The sequence below is a fragment of the Apteryx mantelli genome, chromosome 7 (genome assembly GCF_036417845.1).
Source record: "Apteryx mantelli isolate bAptMan1 chromosome 7, bAptMan1.hap1, whole genome shotgun sequence".
Classification (NCBI taxonomy): Eukaryota; Metazoa; Chordata; class Aves; order Apterygiformes; family Apterygidae; genus Apteryx; species Apteryx mantelli.
This window is the reverse complement of record NC_089984.1, coordinates 33,348,566-33,364,508: the sequence shown is the minus strand read 5'-3', so window position 1 is coordinate 33,364,508 and position 15,943 is coordinate 33,348,566. Positions and strand designations below refer to the sequence as shown.

At 47.3% G+C, this 15,943-nt stretch overlaps 1 long non-coding RNA gene across 1 annotated transcript; it reads right to left on the bottom strand.

The window, feature by feature from the left end:
* Nucleotides 1-13,261: 13,261 nt before the first annotated feature.
* LOC136992477 (uncharacterized) lies at nt 13,262-15,154 on the bottom strand. The gene is made up of 3 exons (XR_010884750.1): nt 14,784-15,154; nt 13,649-13,761; nt 13,262-13,456 (listed from the first exon to the last, which is right to left on the bottom strand). It is a non-coding gene; the product is annotated as an uncharacterized lncRNA (long non-coding RNA).
* Between the last annotated feature and the right edge of the window lie 789 nt (nt 15,155-15,943).

Here is a 15,943-nt window from a genome sequence, read left to right as displayed (position 1 = left end):
TCAGAAACTGAACCCTGCCGTTTGCTTTGTAGTGGGAGGAAGTGAGCCCACACCTGCGGCTCGCAGCGCGCCAAGCGCGGGGCTCGCGGGGCACCCCGTGCTGACCCTCGCCTCTCCCCGTGCTGACCCTCGCCTCTCCCCACGCGCACCCAGCCCTCGCCACGGCGCCTGCGCTCGCGTGGGCCGCGGAGCAGCGGTTCTCCACCAAACCCTGCCCACCGCTCACAGCAGCTCGGGCTGCAGCTCCCAAAGGCTGAGCACCTAAACCCGAGCGGCTAAGCCGGGCAGAAACCAAGTTTTAAAGATATTCTGCGTTACGTGCAACGCCGGCTCCGAGCGCCGTCCTGTCCTTGCGGCCCCGGCCACGCGGCACACAACGCCCCGGCTCCCTCCCTCACCCGCCGGCAGGAGCACAGCCACAACCGGGTTGGATAATAACCCGGAGCAGTATTACAACCGCTTCACACAAGGTTTCCTCTGGAGACTCACAGAAGATGATTGAATTTATTGTACATTTCCTGTTTGGTGAGTCTTCTGCAGTCCTTCACGCTGAGAGGTTACAGCCGCCCTCTCGCAGCAGCGCTGCCGGCTGTTTAAAGCCCAAACACCGGCTAGTCTGCTCTCTGCCTCGGGGATGCCCCCGCGCAGCGCTGCGGGAGGCAGCCGGGGCTTCCCGGCCGGCCGGTGCCCGCACGCCGGGGAGGGCACTCCAGGGGAAACAAGGCCTCGTCTCGCTTTCTGGCCCAGGCTGTTTTACACCCCCTGTGGCAAACAGACCTAAAAAGTGAGATGAAAGTTCAGTTCTTCTCCTCTCCTTTTGGCCATACGGCCAAAAGTGGGTTTTCTCACACTTGCATCATCTAAATGATGGAAGGACAGAAGACAGCCGGGAGCTGGCAAGGTTTTGTCCGTACATCAAGGGCTTGGGGGAACTTCTGGGACGGTCGACCTGGGGCGCCCCGGCACCCTCCGAGGGTGCTGCGGCTCCCGTGGGGGCTGCATCGCTGCCACCTCCCTGGCTGCTCATACACCAACAGGGATGGGAGGCGACTGGGGACAGCTACAGCTTCAGCAAAACGCACGCAAAGCCCTAATTCAGGCCAGCGCCAAGCGCAGCAGCGCTGAGCGCTGCCTCTACACCCACGTTTCGCCAAGGCTGCTAGTGGGCCTTGGCAGGCCTGACCTCCTCCTCCTCCTCCTCCACCCTTCCTTGCGGCGGGGGCTTAATCCCGTTTTGTGCTCTTACGCTCCCCCCACGCACACCCCCGACAGCGGGCAGCGACACGAGCAAGCTGCAAACCCTCAGTGTTGCCCCACGGCTCTAATTGGCAACAGATGAAGACAGGCTGTTTCCTGAGACACAAGAGTTTTAACAATCCCTAAAGCCTCTTAGGCAGCGGCGATATTCTAAATGGGAGCTTTATTCTCCACGCTGCTCAACAGAGCCGGTATTCAGACATGAAATGCTGAAATACTTGCTACGAGCCCCCGCTCGGGACTGGAAAACCTCCCTGCAGGCCTGGGGTCTTCCAGATCACTCTCCAGGAAACTGCAGAAAATACTCTCTCACACTGATCTGAACTAGAAAGGACGGAGAGGCAAGATGACCCAGCCCAGAAAGCTCCCAGAAAGTATTTAGAGGGCCCAGGCAAGAATTTCAGCCCTGGACTCCCAAATACCTCTGGCTCCCCCCATTTGCTACGATTTTCCAACACACTAGAAGCGTTTGCATCCTGAACTGTTTCCTGTGCACATGGTTGGCAGCATATAGCAATTCCCAGGGTCCCAGCAAAATCCAGCACAGGGACCCTCACTGTCTCACCATGTATTGCTGTCTAGGAAGCCAGAGGCTTCCCTGAGCTTGCAAAACAGGAGGATCCAGGGCAAACCAGCCCGCTGACCCCTGGTCTCTCGGACACGGGTGGAGGGAGTATTATTGCCACTGGTGGTGGCAAGAATGAATCTCAGTTCACTGCAGCTACTTCCTCCGCAGGCTCTCATGCATCTTGCTCTCCGCTGTCCCCCGATCTCTTCCTTAGCCACAGACGCAGGACGGCTGCTGCCAAAGGGACAGAGAGCCAGCAGCTGCCAAGGGTTCACGTGAGCTCGCAGCATTCCTCCAGAAGCTCCTCTAATCTCAGCAGACCTCAGCGGGTGGACGGCAGCCAGTTGCCATCACTACATCCTAACTAGACCTCTCTGCAAAGCCCATACAGTGTTACCACCGTGGGAGCTAAAAGGAAAAAAAAAAAAAAAAAAAAAAAAAAAGAGAGTCGCCTGGCCAGTCTAACTGCATTTGGTTGATCTGATTTCAGGCATCTGCTAAGACACAGCATGACTATTTATTATAATCAGCTTACTGCACAAGGACAGTGTTAACCAGGCTTTACTGGATTAAAACCTGCCAACTAATTCACAGCACCTAACCAGCCAGTACAAGTGGGCTGGGTCTCTGTGTTTTGTTTAAAGCATTTTAGCTGGCATTAAATAAAGGGGAGCACCTGGGCAAGGTGGCAGGGTACAAAGGCTCTATTGATCCGGGAGCGCAGGAGCAATCCCACGGTGAAAGGGCAATGGAAATAAAAAGGCTGCAGTCCGACTGCAGGCAGGTTAACACAGAGCGGAGTCTCAACAGCGCTGAACGCAAAGACTGTACCTTGACAAATTCCCTTTCTCTCAAAGTGCTCGTGGCTCTTTCTAAAATCATCAGCAGCCTGAACTTAATGTCAGTTGTAAAACTCAGACTAAGCTGGAATGTGCAGATCAAACATTTTGTTAAACTGGCCTGGAGGCGAAAATATAGATGAATACATTGAGGGGCAGGGGGATAAAGTTATACAGGATTTTTAGAAGTCCTCAAAGAGCAAATATTAACTGCAGTGCAGCCATGTCAGAGCCATTTTGTATGCAAGCAAAAATGGAACTTCACCCAAAACTACAAAAGGAAACATAAAAATAAAGTTATACTTAAAAAAACCCCAAAAAACCCACCCACATGAGAAATCCCCACAGTGGAGTAAGGCTGGAAACTCTCAGTGTCCATGACAACACCCTGAGGCAGGCTTTAGGTCCCTCTGCCACCTGGACCGCGGGGCATCATACATGCTATAACCTCTAATCTAGACTTGTCTGTCTGGAATCCCTGTCAAGCACAAGGAATCTGATTTAAATATTTAAGATGCTCTCTGTGAAGGTGATTGCTCTACAGAGAATTTCTCCACATTGCAGTAAACTTCTGCTGGTCATTTATTCAAGAAGTCCTCAGAACATTTGAGATAATTTTCTGACCAGGACCAGGTATTTCTAAACCATTTAAAATGCTAAGAATCCTTGCCTGGAAAAAAAGAAAAAAAGAATATTCAAATCCTGACTGCATTCCTGTAGTCCTATCCATGGGCTCATCCACCCTCCTTGGAGAAGCAGTGGCCAGATCACAAGGTGGAAAAGGCTGCAGTCTTACCAGGGAGTCACTCAGTGCCCTGGTGAACCCCTGTGTCTAACCTGCTCATCACCACCTCTCTACTTGCGCCTATACTTGTGCATTTCAGTAATTTATCTCCAGTCCTCTTGCTGTTGGGAGGTTCGGGGAACCTCTATTTAACAACAAAATCCCTGTGACCCCCGCTGGCAGGGCCTGATACAGATTTCTGTTTAGCTTGCTCAGTTTTCCGATTAGCTTGTGAAGTGCTCTCCAAGCCCAGCTTCTGCGGTCTTATAGGTTACCTCAAGGCACCTGCTCTGATTAAAGACAAATGCAAACCATGTCCCCTGAAGGCTCCAACATAACAAGGAAACAAGAAACCAAGGTATTCTCTTTGCATGGAAATCCCATACTGGGGGGCCAGGGGAAGTAGGCTGACTCAGGATTTTTGCATGTTTGAAGTTGGCAAAGCTGATATTTGTGCACTGACACATTACATAATTAAATACAGCCAGACTAAGGTGTTGGCTGTAAGCCTCTGCTTCCTCCAGTGGAGCCTCCACCTTCTAAAATAGGGGATGACCTCTGATTTCCCACCAACACCCACATCCTTACATAAAGATAGCAGCTGCTCCTCGCTAGGGTGGACAGGGAGCTACTGCAGTTGCACTGGTTTGGCCGTGGCTCCTAACCACATCCCCTAACGCAACGCCTGGTGACTTTCCCAACACAGCCCCTGCTCCCTGCTGTCTTGGGGGCACTACAGAACGGTGCCTCAGAAATTCCCAGATCCTACAAGGGAGAAATGAATGCAGATGGACCAGAACAAAATGGTATATCTGGCAAAAAATGGGCCTGGGAATGCATTAAACCAGTGTAAGGACCTGCAAGATCACCAAAGGTTTCATGCAGTCAAAATCTCTACTTAGTCATCTCAGTTCTTATATTGGCTTCTCTTGGTCCAGACACACCCCAGAAGGAGGTGTAGGAAATAGTAAATGAGAGGATCATAACCAGACATTAAGCCTTGATATTACACTGACTCTATTAACCCAAATTGGCAATATGCACATTCCAGGCTGAGTCCCTTGGCGAGAAGTGCCAGACGGCCAGCTCAAGCCCCGAGCATTTATCACCCTGCTCCCACCCGGGGCTGGGCTCCCTTTGTGGGGACTCTGCCCAGAAGCTAAAGTGCAGGTACTGCTGCCTGTTTATGCTGCTTTTCAATTTGCACATGAGCAATGTGTTGAGGTGAAGTCTCCAGCTACTCCCCCTTGAAAGCAGCCAAGCAGCCTTTGCTGTGGTTGGGAGGAAGAACAGGGGGAGGCAGCAGGGCTGGGCGAGAGCAGCAGGGTGGAAGGCAGCAACCCCAAATGGTTTTCCTCTCCCACCCACTCTTGCTACTATTGGCAGGTTTATTCCTGCAAGCACTGATCCCTCGTGATTCAAATAATACAAAACAGACCTGGCTCCTCTGCAACACCCACATAAACGACTCCCTCCTACAAGAAAGTTAGCCCATATGTAAAGCATCTCCAATAAAAAAGCCTCCTCTCTCTCATTCCTCAAGTCCTCTAATTCTCTGCTGACACTTCTGCTGTTGGCCTGGCCAATAGGATCTTACCACTGCTGGGGCAGTGGAGCTTTGGGGGTGTCAAATCCTGACACCTCCAGCAGGAAAAATCCTGCTATCCAGCTCACTTGCGGCAGCAAAGGACTACATTGCATCCGAATCTGCATGCACGACTATGTCCGGGGGCTTCTAGGACTTGGGACACCATGTTGGGGAGCTGCAGAGGAACCAGCAGGATCTGAATGGAGCAGAAAAGTGTGCACAATGTAGTTTTTCCCTCTGTTGCTAGCTGGTTATATGAGCAAGGGCACATAGTCTTCTCCCATCCCCACGCCTCAGTTTCCCTATCTGTACAAAGGGGCTAATGAAGCTTGGAGCACAAACCGCTTTGCACTGGCACCTTCTGTTGGTGTGCTTCTTGTGGAAAGATTCAGCACAAGAGTTTAGTGTGCTTTAAAAATGGCATATGATACCCAAAGCTTAGTGTGTGCTCTAAGCGTCTGTGGACTTTCTGTACTGGGGCACTGTAAAGTCACACCCTGCTGGCTGGTCTCCTGTCTGCATGGGTCCTACAGAGGTGTGGGGAAGGATTCAGCACCTAGACATGTAAAAAGCCAAGAACTGTTATAATTAATCTTTCTCTTTAAACAGAAATCCAAAAGACCATTTCTGTCCCAAGGCATCTAAAACCTAAGATGTTATATAGGCATCTTACATGCAGCAGAGGAGAATTCAAAGGGAAGGTGAAGTAGTCACATCTGAACGTGGAATACGTTCTGGCCTGTTGCCAAGGCTACTTTGCGTAACGCAGTGAAGAATTTTGGGGTGATAAAATTAACGGCAGTTTGTGATGCCTACGTAGGATGGATCCAGGATCCTTCCCAAGCTGGGGATGTGCAGTCCAGCATTCCAGGATATTCAGAACATAAAGTTCTGGTTTGCCCATCAGCAAACGCTGGTTAACATCTACCTCATGCAGAACGTGCACAGCCAGGCAATCTGCTCTCACACCGCTGCCGCACCACCACCTCCTACCCTAGCTGGCCCTGAGCGAAGCGCACAGAGCTATCCTTTCCACCGAGAAGGGCTGCTGAGGCAGGAGACAGCACCTCAGGGGGCAGTTTGACAACGCAGAGGCACTGATTTAACAGCTAGCTGCTTCCCACTGGCCTCGGCTTAGTGAAAATGCGACGCTGCCCCTGCACAGCAGGGCAGAGCGATGGGAGCTCCCCTCAGCCCACGCGCTGTTGCAGACGAGGTCCACGTACAGTGATGTGCGCTACGTGCTCCTGCCAGCTCCAGGTCAGACCACCAGTACGTGAACCCCATGACTGCTACCAGAAATGAACACGTACAGCAGTGAAACTCAACAGACAGAAAACTTATTTCATCTGTAGCACTGTCTGGATTTGTTCCAGCATTAGACACAGCAGAGATTGTTTTTTGTTAGCTTTCTTTCTTCGTGAACTTTCTTAAAAAAAAAAAACCCTTAATTATATCCTAAATTAGAATGTAGACAGGAAGGCTTCAGAATAGGAAAAATCCAAACCATTTCTGCTTCTCAGTTGCAGAGGCACTCTTGAAAATCTCTTAGACTCTTAAAAAAAAACAGAACTAGTGCACTGTCCACCTTTCATGCTCTTCACTTATTTGCATGGCATTTCATGCTGTTTGGGTAGTAACTCTCTCTGTGTTGTACAGGGCTTTCCCAGAACTGTGCAGGCAAGTTTAAAATCCAGTCAATCACGCCATCACTTCAGTGAGAATTTTGCATTTTTATATGGCAATGACTCATGAGAATAATTTTTATTATCTCGTGAATAATATTTGCAGAGAGGGTGGACTGGCTGTGAGGAGACCGGTGCTTTGTTCCTAAATCTGCTTTTGACTTGGTATAATTTTTATCTCCCTGTGAGCAAGTCACTTATTACCTCTCAGTTTCTGTCACCTTTGTCTAATTTTTCTTTTTAGATTAATTAGATTGTCTCACACTATGTCCTTTTGTATAAGAGGGCTGGGCAATTGGCCCTGGAAACTGCTCACCTACTTTCCCTTTTCAAATGCAAGGTAGAACAGGGAGCGCAATTTAACGTCGCTGTCTTTCATATGTTGTAAGCCTCTTAATTCTACTCCTTTGAAAGCTGGGTGCTATTTTCTGTAAAGACTAATATCATAAAATAGGCACAGCCAGAGGATAAATAGGTAAAAGTCATTATTAAGATCAGAATGACGTGGTTTGTAATGATTTAGAATTATCTTAGAAAGGACACATAAAATCACTTTTCCCCAGTGTGAGGGACTGAATCTTTCCTGAACAGAGATTTTAAAAGTGTTCCAAACATCCTCTGTTCAGAGGAAACTCTGTTCATTAATATCATATAGGACATAAAAACCTTTTGTTTTTCTTCTGGTAGGGTGGAGAACAAAAGTGATTCCAGTTATATAAGCAGGATCCCAAGATAGCTATTTTTTCCATACGGAAATATGTGAGTTCAAGGCTTTTATTTTTATTATAGAAGAGGAGTCTAGGACTATCTAACATAATGTAACATAAAAAGAGCCACCCTGGGAGAGACCAAAGATCCCTCTAACCCAGTATCCTGTCTCCAGCAGTGGCCCACAGCAGATACCTAAGGAAAAAGTGGAAGGTTAAACAGGAGAGAAACTTCCCCAGCACGCTCTCCCCATGCTCCCGTTCTGTGGCTATGGGATTTCCTGAGCCAGAGATACTGTGCTTATGTGTAACAGACCTTGACAGGTCACTTTGTACCTTATGGCTTCCATGAACTGACATGGTTTCCACAGCTTAGCTACAAGCTGTATGAAAAAGCCCCTCTTTCTGTTTGCTTTGAACTTGCCACTTGATAATACTATTAATGCCCCATGTTCTTGAAGGATGAGGAACCACAAATAACCATTCTCAGCTCTAGACCTCTCTCAGCCACTTCTCACACCACATCTTTTCTAGGCTGCAGAGCCTCAGTCTATTTAGTGGTCCACAGAGAACCCGCTCCATAACTCTCCCCAAAGAGAGAACCAGCTGTTTATGCCTGCCTTTTGTTTCTCTCTTTTCACCAGTTAATTAGCTGGAAAAGGACCTTTTCTCTTACTCCCTGTTGTTGGCAAAGAGGTGTCTGGGGTAGGAAGAGGAGCTGCTGTTTTGTTAGGGATACAGCAGCCAGGTACCAACTAGAGTAGAGGTAAAAGAGCAAGGCCAAGGGAGGGTGACTCAGAAGGCAGCATGCCTGACCTGTGACGGTAACGCTGGGACCTCCCAGCTGGGAGGCCTGGCATGTGTAAGGAACCTGCCTGCTGTGGGGCAAAAGACGTTGTCCTGTATCTATTACCTTCAGGTCCCTCAGGATGGAGAGATGCAGAACTCAGGAATGCAGGTGTGCAAGGACCGACTCCTGGCAAGTCTCACTGGTGTGAGCAGTCACACGGGGTCTGTTGAGCAGAGCAAACCCTTCGTGTGAGAGCAGGACTCCTCACATCTGTAAGATGCTGCTCAGCCTGTGCTTTTGATAAATGTCCCACTCATACCTGCTCCCACAATCTTCTGACATGAACAAGTCCTCAATAAACGTAAATAATCTGAGGAGATTTTCCTTCACTAAGACGTCCCTCTTCAGCTGCTACCTTCAGTGGGAACTGAAATAGGTCAATAATGAGAAACTAATGAAAATCCCACCCTTCGTTAACATTTGCTTATGATATTAGCTCATCCTGAGTCATGACATAACTCTACCCAGTAACCCACATATTGTACACAGGATACGTTTGCACTGCAATCAAAGAAATAATCATTGAGATGTTTACTGCAACTAGACATTATATAATAGTTGTGGCTAGTCTTACTGTCTACACTGGTCACATAATTTAATATTTTCATACTGATAACATAAAAGTAACAGGAAACAAACAAACAAAAAAACTCCCACAAAAATCCAGTCAACAAAAACCCTTCCAAAGAAATTTGCACCAATTTTACTCTTCCACTGAGAATTTCCTCCTATGTATCTCATAAGAGAATCCACAGCACTTGTCGGTAGGATCTCTGACCAGATTTCAAAGCATTTAGACACAGAGAGACAAAGAAAGCTGTCTAGTCAGGGTATTTTAAGCATTTGACTTTTTCAGGTTAAGAAATTGATATAGAAATTTTAAGTAACCTTTCAGTGACAAAGCTTTGGTTAAATCCCCAGACAATCTATGTCATTAGGGTGGGATTCATCTTCCCTATCCTTGCCTGTTTGATATTCAGGAGCTTGGTCTTTTTCAGTTGTCAGAGCTTCTAAGCAAATGTACCTCTAGAGTATGACTTATCCCATTTTAAGACAGGCAGCTAAGAGGATAAGGTGAACTGACTTTCACAGGTGTTTCTCTCCATTAACTATAGGAATTATATACAACTGGCTTATTAAAGACACCTAGTGTTTGGATGACTACTATTAGGTAAGAAGAATATCATTGCTCTCATTACTAGGCACCTATATTTGTGTTTTAGATGTGATTTAGGTACTGGGAACTTCAAGCTTGCTGCCAGGTAACAAGACTTGGGTTTTAAGACTGTTGGATGTTTTTGAAAATATTCCTCTAAATATGTCTCAACCTATGACAGCTGGGAGTGAGGTGAAGCAGCAGGGCAATATTCCCTCCCCAGTTCTGCTGAGGAATTGTCTGTGGGTGTTTCAGCAAACTGCCTGGCCACTCAACGCCTTGTGTTCCTCCTCAGTCTGAAAGTTTTCAAACTTTACAAGACATTACAAGACTTTTGAACATTTGCAAGGTATGTTGAATTCCTCACAGGGATGGCACTGTGGGCAAACAAAGTGATAGCCTCATATACCACTGATCTTTCTATCTCTAGCTCAGTCAGTATCAGGATGCCAAATCCTAGCCGATCTTCTCCCAGGAAAGGCTTCTGCGGGGAGTCCTGTTGCAATCAACAGGTGATGCTGCTCTCACAGAGCACACAGCATCTCACAATACTTCAGGTCAGAAGGGACCTTAGGAGGTCTCTGGTCCAAACCCCTGCTCAAAGCAGAGATAACTTTTGCATTTTGGGGCCTTCTCCAATTAAGTTTTGAGTATCCCCAAGGACGGATAACACATAACCTCTCTAGGCCGCTGTTCCAGTGTCTGACCACCCATGTTGCATAAAAAGCCTAACTCTGTCAGAGAAGGCTGCCCTGACATGCAGCAGGTCTGCCTAGGTTATTCTTAGCTGCCATCAGCTCCGAGAGTAAGATAATTTCACATCCCTCTGTTTGAAAATCTAATTATGTTAAGGCCTAGATACATTATAATTGTAAACTATTGGACAGATGATAAAAAACTTTATGCTCCATCCTCTGCTCATCAAAGTATTTTGTGGAAATAAATACTCTCCTGCTAATTATGGGTATATACGCAGGACTGTTGGGTTTGTTTTGCTATGTTATTACAACGTTGTACCTGGCAGGGTGAGCAGAAGGGTCAGGGCTGCAGATCAGTAAACAGGAATGAAACTGGGAAATCTTGAAGACAACTGTAAAGCAGAGTTTTTCCACTCAAAGTTTGATCTATTATTGTAATGAATGTTGCATCCTGCGACAGGAAGGTAGAAAAATAACAGGAAAGATTCCAAGGAGAAGAGGACAAACCTGCAGTAAGAGAGAGTTGGGCAAAGAAAGTCTTTGCAAGCTCATCAGCTTTGATTGAAAAATGGTTTTCTGCTCACCCTGCATAATGTGATTTGTATACTGTTCAGCGCAATCATTAGATGAAGTAGTTAACTGGCTCTGTTATGTATTATGCTACAGGTGCAAGGTCTGGAATCCCACATAATTGCTGCATATATCTAGATTTAGCTTATCATCATTTTTTACATTAATTTTGAAAAGGAAGAGCTTTGCAGTTGCCCTATGCTGAGCTGTGAAGCCAGAGCCACCCACTCAGCTCTAATGGTGATCTCCCCAGGTCAGGGGCAAGGTCTGTGAGCTGGCAGGCCTGGAAAAAGTGATCTACAGCTCACACAGATGGGCTGTGCTGTACGCAGCGGCAACAACCCAGGCAGCCAGATCCAATATTTAAAAGAAGAAAATGAGCCCATCACCAGGAAGCAGGTAAGAATCGACTACCAGCTAACCCTCTGAGCATGTGTGTGGCACTTTCCACGGGGGATCCCCAAGTGCTTCACGGCCTCCTGGCCCCCTCGTGCAACCAGACCAAATGTTGTACATATGGAAACTGATGCACAAACAGGATAAGGGTTTCACCTGAGGTTGCACAGAAGCAGACAGTGGAAGGGATGGTACCACACCTAGATGGTGTGAATCCCTGTCCTGGGCTTTAGCCACAAAAACATCACCATTATGTAGTCAGGCTTTTTGGCAAGGGGGAGATGGGCTTCGTTTATGGGCTTCTAAGAAATCCATGCCCTTAAGGCTTGTTTAGGCAAGTACATCCTAGGGAGTTATTTTTTAACTGTCTGATGTCTTGCCTGCGCTGTTACTGCTTGCTGCTGCCTGTGTGCTGAGCACATGTACCCATCTCTCGACCAAGCCTTTCAGCCATGGGTTAACCTTGTCCGAACTGTCCTTGCACAGCTCCGTACCCTTGGGCAATGGCAAATCCCGCCTGCTGCTGCTCAGCACTAGTGTGTCACCACATGCTACTAACCACTGCTCACCTGTCCTGACAGAGTGACCCACACTGGTCCAATCTGTAACTCGTTCAGTCTAACGCAATCCCCAGCCGAATGGCTGAGACTGTATTAATTAACGCTGCGCTAACCACTATCAGGGTGGAGAGCAGGGTGGAATCACTGGACGAACAAATAAAACCAGGACACTGAAACCAGGCTAATACCCTTCTAGCAACTGTTATCTTAAAGAGAGCGACCTGTTTTCCCCATTCTGCAACCACTAACACCCGGAGAGTGCAGCTGATGGCTCCTGCCTTTACAGGAATGACTCACAGGCCTTTAGCTGAGCACACTCAAGTGCCTTATGCAGAAGGGGGGGCCGAGATTTGGAGCCCCTGCGCAGTGCTGAGATCAGGTAAACGTCAGCCGTTGCAGGTACTGTGTCAACAGCAGGGCTTTTGCCCCTCCAGCCAGGCGCAGGGCTGTGCTGGCGGGGCTCACCCTGGGAAATCGGAGGCGTGAAACAGAACAGGGCAATGTTGCAGCTCCGCTGACGCAACTCATTCTCGTCCGGGCAGGCAGCAAAACACCCTCTGCAGAGCTGAGCTTCGAACTTTAGTTTAGGTGACTTTCCTGACCCCACCGACATCTATGGCATACTGCTGCTGACTCTGTGAACTGCAGACCTCTTCTTTACCAGGATTCTTTTAAAGGAATTACACTTTTTTCTCCATATATGTGGGAGAAATAAGGTACAAGATATTTTTTGTCGGTGTTATATCACCCATACACCTTTAAGACAATATTTTCCTCTGCTTTCTTAGAAGGAGAGATTAAAAAAATCTGATCAAAGGAAACCAGGGCTAACCTCACTCAGGAAGTGCTCTGATTAGAAGTAGAAATTTCAGATTTGTTTACCTGATGGTTATTTGTTGTGAGGTAACAAGGACTTAGCCTTTACTGCAGTGAAGAGACTTCCCTAAGAAGCCAACTCACTCTACTGCCATGAAATATATATCATGTTACCGGAAGTAGGATTTGAATCAAGCTGGGAAGGCTTTCTAAATGCAGAAGAAGCAGAAAGTCCCTATCTCAATGAGCTTACAATTTAGGACAAAATACAATAGATAGATGCAGACAGACAAATGCATTGGGAAGTGCCAGGCGGCAGTAAGATATCAATAGGCAACCTGCAGGGCAGTGGTGTCAGCTACTGGTGGTACTACACTGGCAAGGGCTTTGGAGGTTTCCTAGCCAAGGAGAAATTTAAGGAAGCATTTTGAAGAGGATAGTTTGTGGAATAGCTTCAGAGCATTAAAGACACCTTGAGAAAGATCTGCTAGTCTAAGGATTTAACAAGTGAGTAATGGACTTGGGCTCACAGGCCAATGGAAGGTAGGAGCTGATATTGCAGAAGGGAGAGAGAGATGAGGAAGGGTGGGATGTGCTTCAGAAATGAGCCTGAATAGTCTATGTTTGATGTCGTAGAGAAAGAAGCACTGAGAGCAGTCACAGGGAAGATTGGTGTGACCAAAGTGATGGTCTTTGACTCCAACCCAGGCTGCAGCAGCATTTTCAGCTAGCTTTGCCTATTCTGATCCTCTGATATTGGTTCCTGACATGTGACACTCCCAGGGAATTTATGCAATATGGGAGAGCCAACCCACCAGAGACTGAAATTACCTGGTGGCCTCTTCAATGGTCAACCATTTCATCTTCTCCAGTTTCACTGAGGGGGACAGAGCCAAGAGTAGAAGGGAGCTCATCCGGCGACCTGACCAAACATGCTTCTCCCTTCAACAAGGTCAGTGCATCACATTTCTTGTTTCTCTGCCTAAGGACATACAGCACATTGCATCATCAGGCCAAAACCTTCCTGAGGACACAAGCCCTGTCCCAGTCAGATTGATTCCTGAAATGTTGGCAGGACTCTGAACCTGCCCTTCTTCACCCCTTCCTCACCCGATCTTCTTCTCCCTCCCTTTCCCTACCCAGTAGGCAAGTTTGGCTCCTAGCCATGGCCTACCTGCAGGCTCAGTGCCGAAAGAAAGGTGACTCCATGCAGGAGCTGCCAGGCCAAGCTGAGAGCAAATGCTTGTTTCCATTTTCACAGCAGAGGAGGACTCTCTCAAAGCAGCACTAAAACACAGCAGCAAGCATATATTAAACAACTTCAATTAACTTCATCTTATGCATAAAGGCTTAAGGAGCCTCTTGTTTCCTTTGTCTCTTGGGGAGACAATCTTGGGAAGTTTCCTCAGGTCTCAGGATGCAGATCATGGCTGCATCTCTAAAATTCCTGCATTTCCATCCCAGAGCATTCAGGGCATCGGAGTAGAGAGCAGAAGGGCTCAAAAGGATCATGCAGCATGATGGCTTTCGCAAACACAAATCCAGATGTTCTGTTGCAGTGGCACACTCAGAAACTGTTTGACTACGAGAGGAAGGGGAAGCAGATTTGCTCCTATCTGCCCTCCATAGCTCTGCAGCTGGGCTTTGAAGAGAAGAGACAGGGCTGTGATTTGCAGTGATGTGCCAGGGCCTCCAGGGTTCCTGTGGATGGAGGGCAGCCGGGTGTAAGCATGGTAGCACAGGCCTGGCTGCTGCATGTGTGCCCAGACAGCCTGCTGTGGTCCCTTGGTCAGAGGAACCAGCTCCACTGCTTGCTAAGGAAGAGCGCGGTGAATGTACCACTGGCCGGTTTGGGTTATGCTGCTAACACAGACATGAACTCACACCTCTGTCAGTGCAACCCCCTTGGTGCCACACTCACCTTAACTCTGCTCATTTCCTCATCCCCTGCAGAAGTCAGGAGAAAGGGAGCACTCAACTGCCCAAAGCAACCTCCTGTCAGCTCCCTTCTTGTGCTCACATGTTGCTGTGCTGATCAGCCATCACATTTACACAGGGCATTTGTCAGTAACAATCCATCAGCTCATCCACGCTCAGCTAAACCAGAAATCTGGTCTGTGCTTCTGTTTGACCACCAACAGCCAAAAGTCAAATTAATGCTGCACAGAAATGATTGAAACTTGGCTTCCTGTTCATTCATTGCCTCCCAGTACCCTCTCCTGCTTCCTTCTGCTTTAAAAAGGGAGCATTTTAAAGATTAATTCTCTTAAGAGGAGCCCTGAGCAAGAAAAACAACAGTTCATACTTACAGAGTTTTTCTGGCTTGGCTGCCATTCACTAGTCAATCAAATGGACATCCGTGGGCACTTGTAAACAGCTCTGAGACGTCTGGAAATGTTGAATGTTAATGGACTGATGCTGGTCAGCTCGATGGCCAAGTGTACTAGAAAAAGAGCATCAGCATACATTTTGGCTTTTAGGTGTTCTTTTCATTTTTGTAGGTGCTTTGACATTTAAAGCAGGTTTTCAACTGGTTATGTGGGGCTTATTTCCCCCTTGTCAAATTAAATTACAAAAAAACAGAAAGAAAAAAAATCATCACTGTAAAGAAAGCAAAGTCTATCTTTTTCACCTTGCCAGGAAATCAGATATAAATGACTTAGGATGCAGTTTTGCTGTCAGTTAAGGCTGTCAGCAGACATCACTCGCAGCAGAATCTGGCCTTGGTTCATGGGTTATCATGTCACTTTTCTTAAAATATCCACTGCTATACTAACACCACTACACCCCTGTGAGTGGCAGGGTAACGTAAGCAGGACCTTGCGTAGGTGCTGGTCTAAAATCACTGGTGGTTTGCCTGTGCCAGCACTTCCCCCGCTGCCGCTCCTTGGCTGATAATGGAAGCTTCTACTGGCAATTGAGCAGCTGGTTTCCTTTTCAAAGGCCCGTATTTCAGGAGTCCCAAAATGCAGGGGATTGGTGAGGGAGACTGGGGGAGAAAATCCAGTCCCAAGAGCTTGTGAAAAACAGAGCAAGTCAGAGAAGTCCAGGGGAAACAGTCAAGTTAGAAGGGATGTGTCACTGTCACTGAATTTGTGTTTGTGTGCACCACTCTCTGAAGCCAAAACCACGATGGCCCAGGAGATTTTGGATTTATATGAAAGGGTACATGATTTCTGGGGTGGGTGAGTCTTTCCACTTTGCAGTTTGTCTTCTTGCAAAAGAAAAATTATTTCTAGATTACCTACAGAATTAGTCATTGTCCTATTGCTGCTCCAGAAGTAAAATTATCATGGAGTAAATCACCAGTTCTGTAAGCAACAGCTTTGAGATCCTGGAGGAGAAATTAAAATAAAATAGCATCAAGAGGAGTTCTTAGTTCTTTAAAGCAAAGAAACTAATTTTACTGCCTGGGGAGGAGTATCCAGCTGTAATGAAAACCATATTGCCTACATTTTTATGGCTGCAC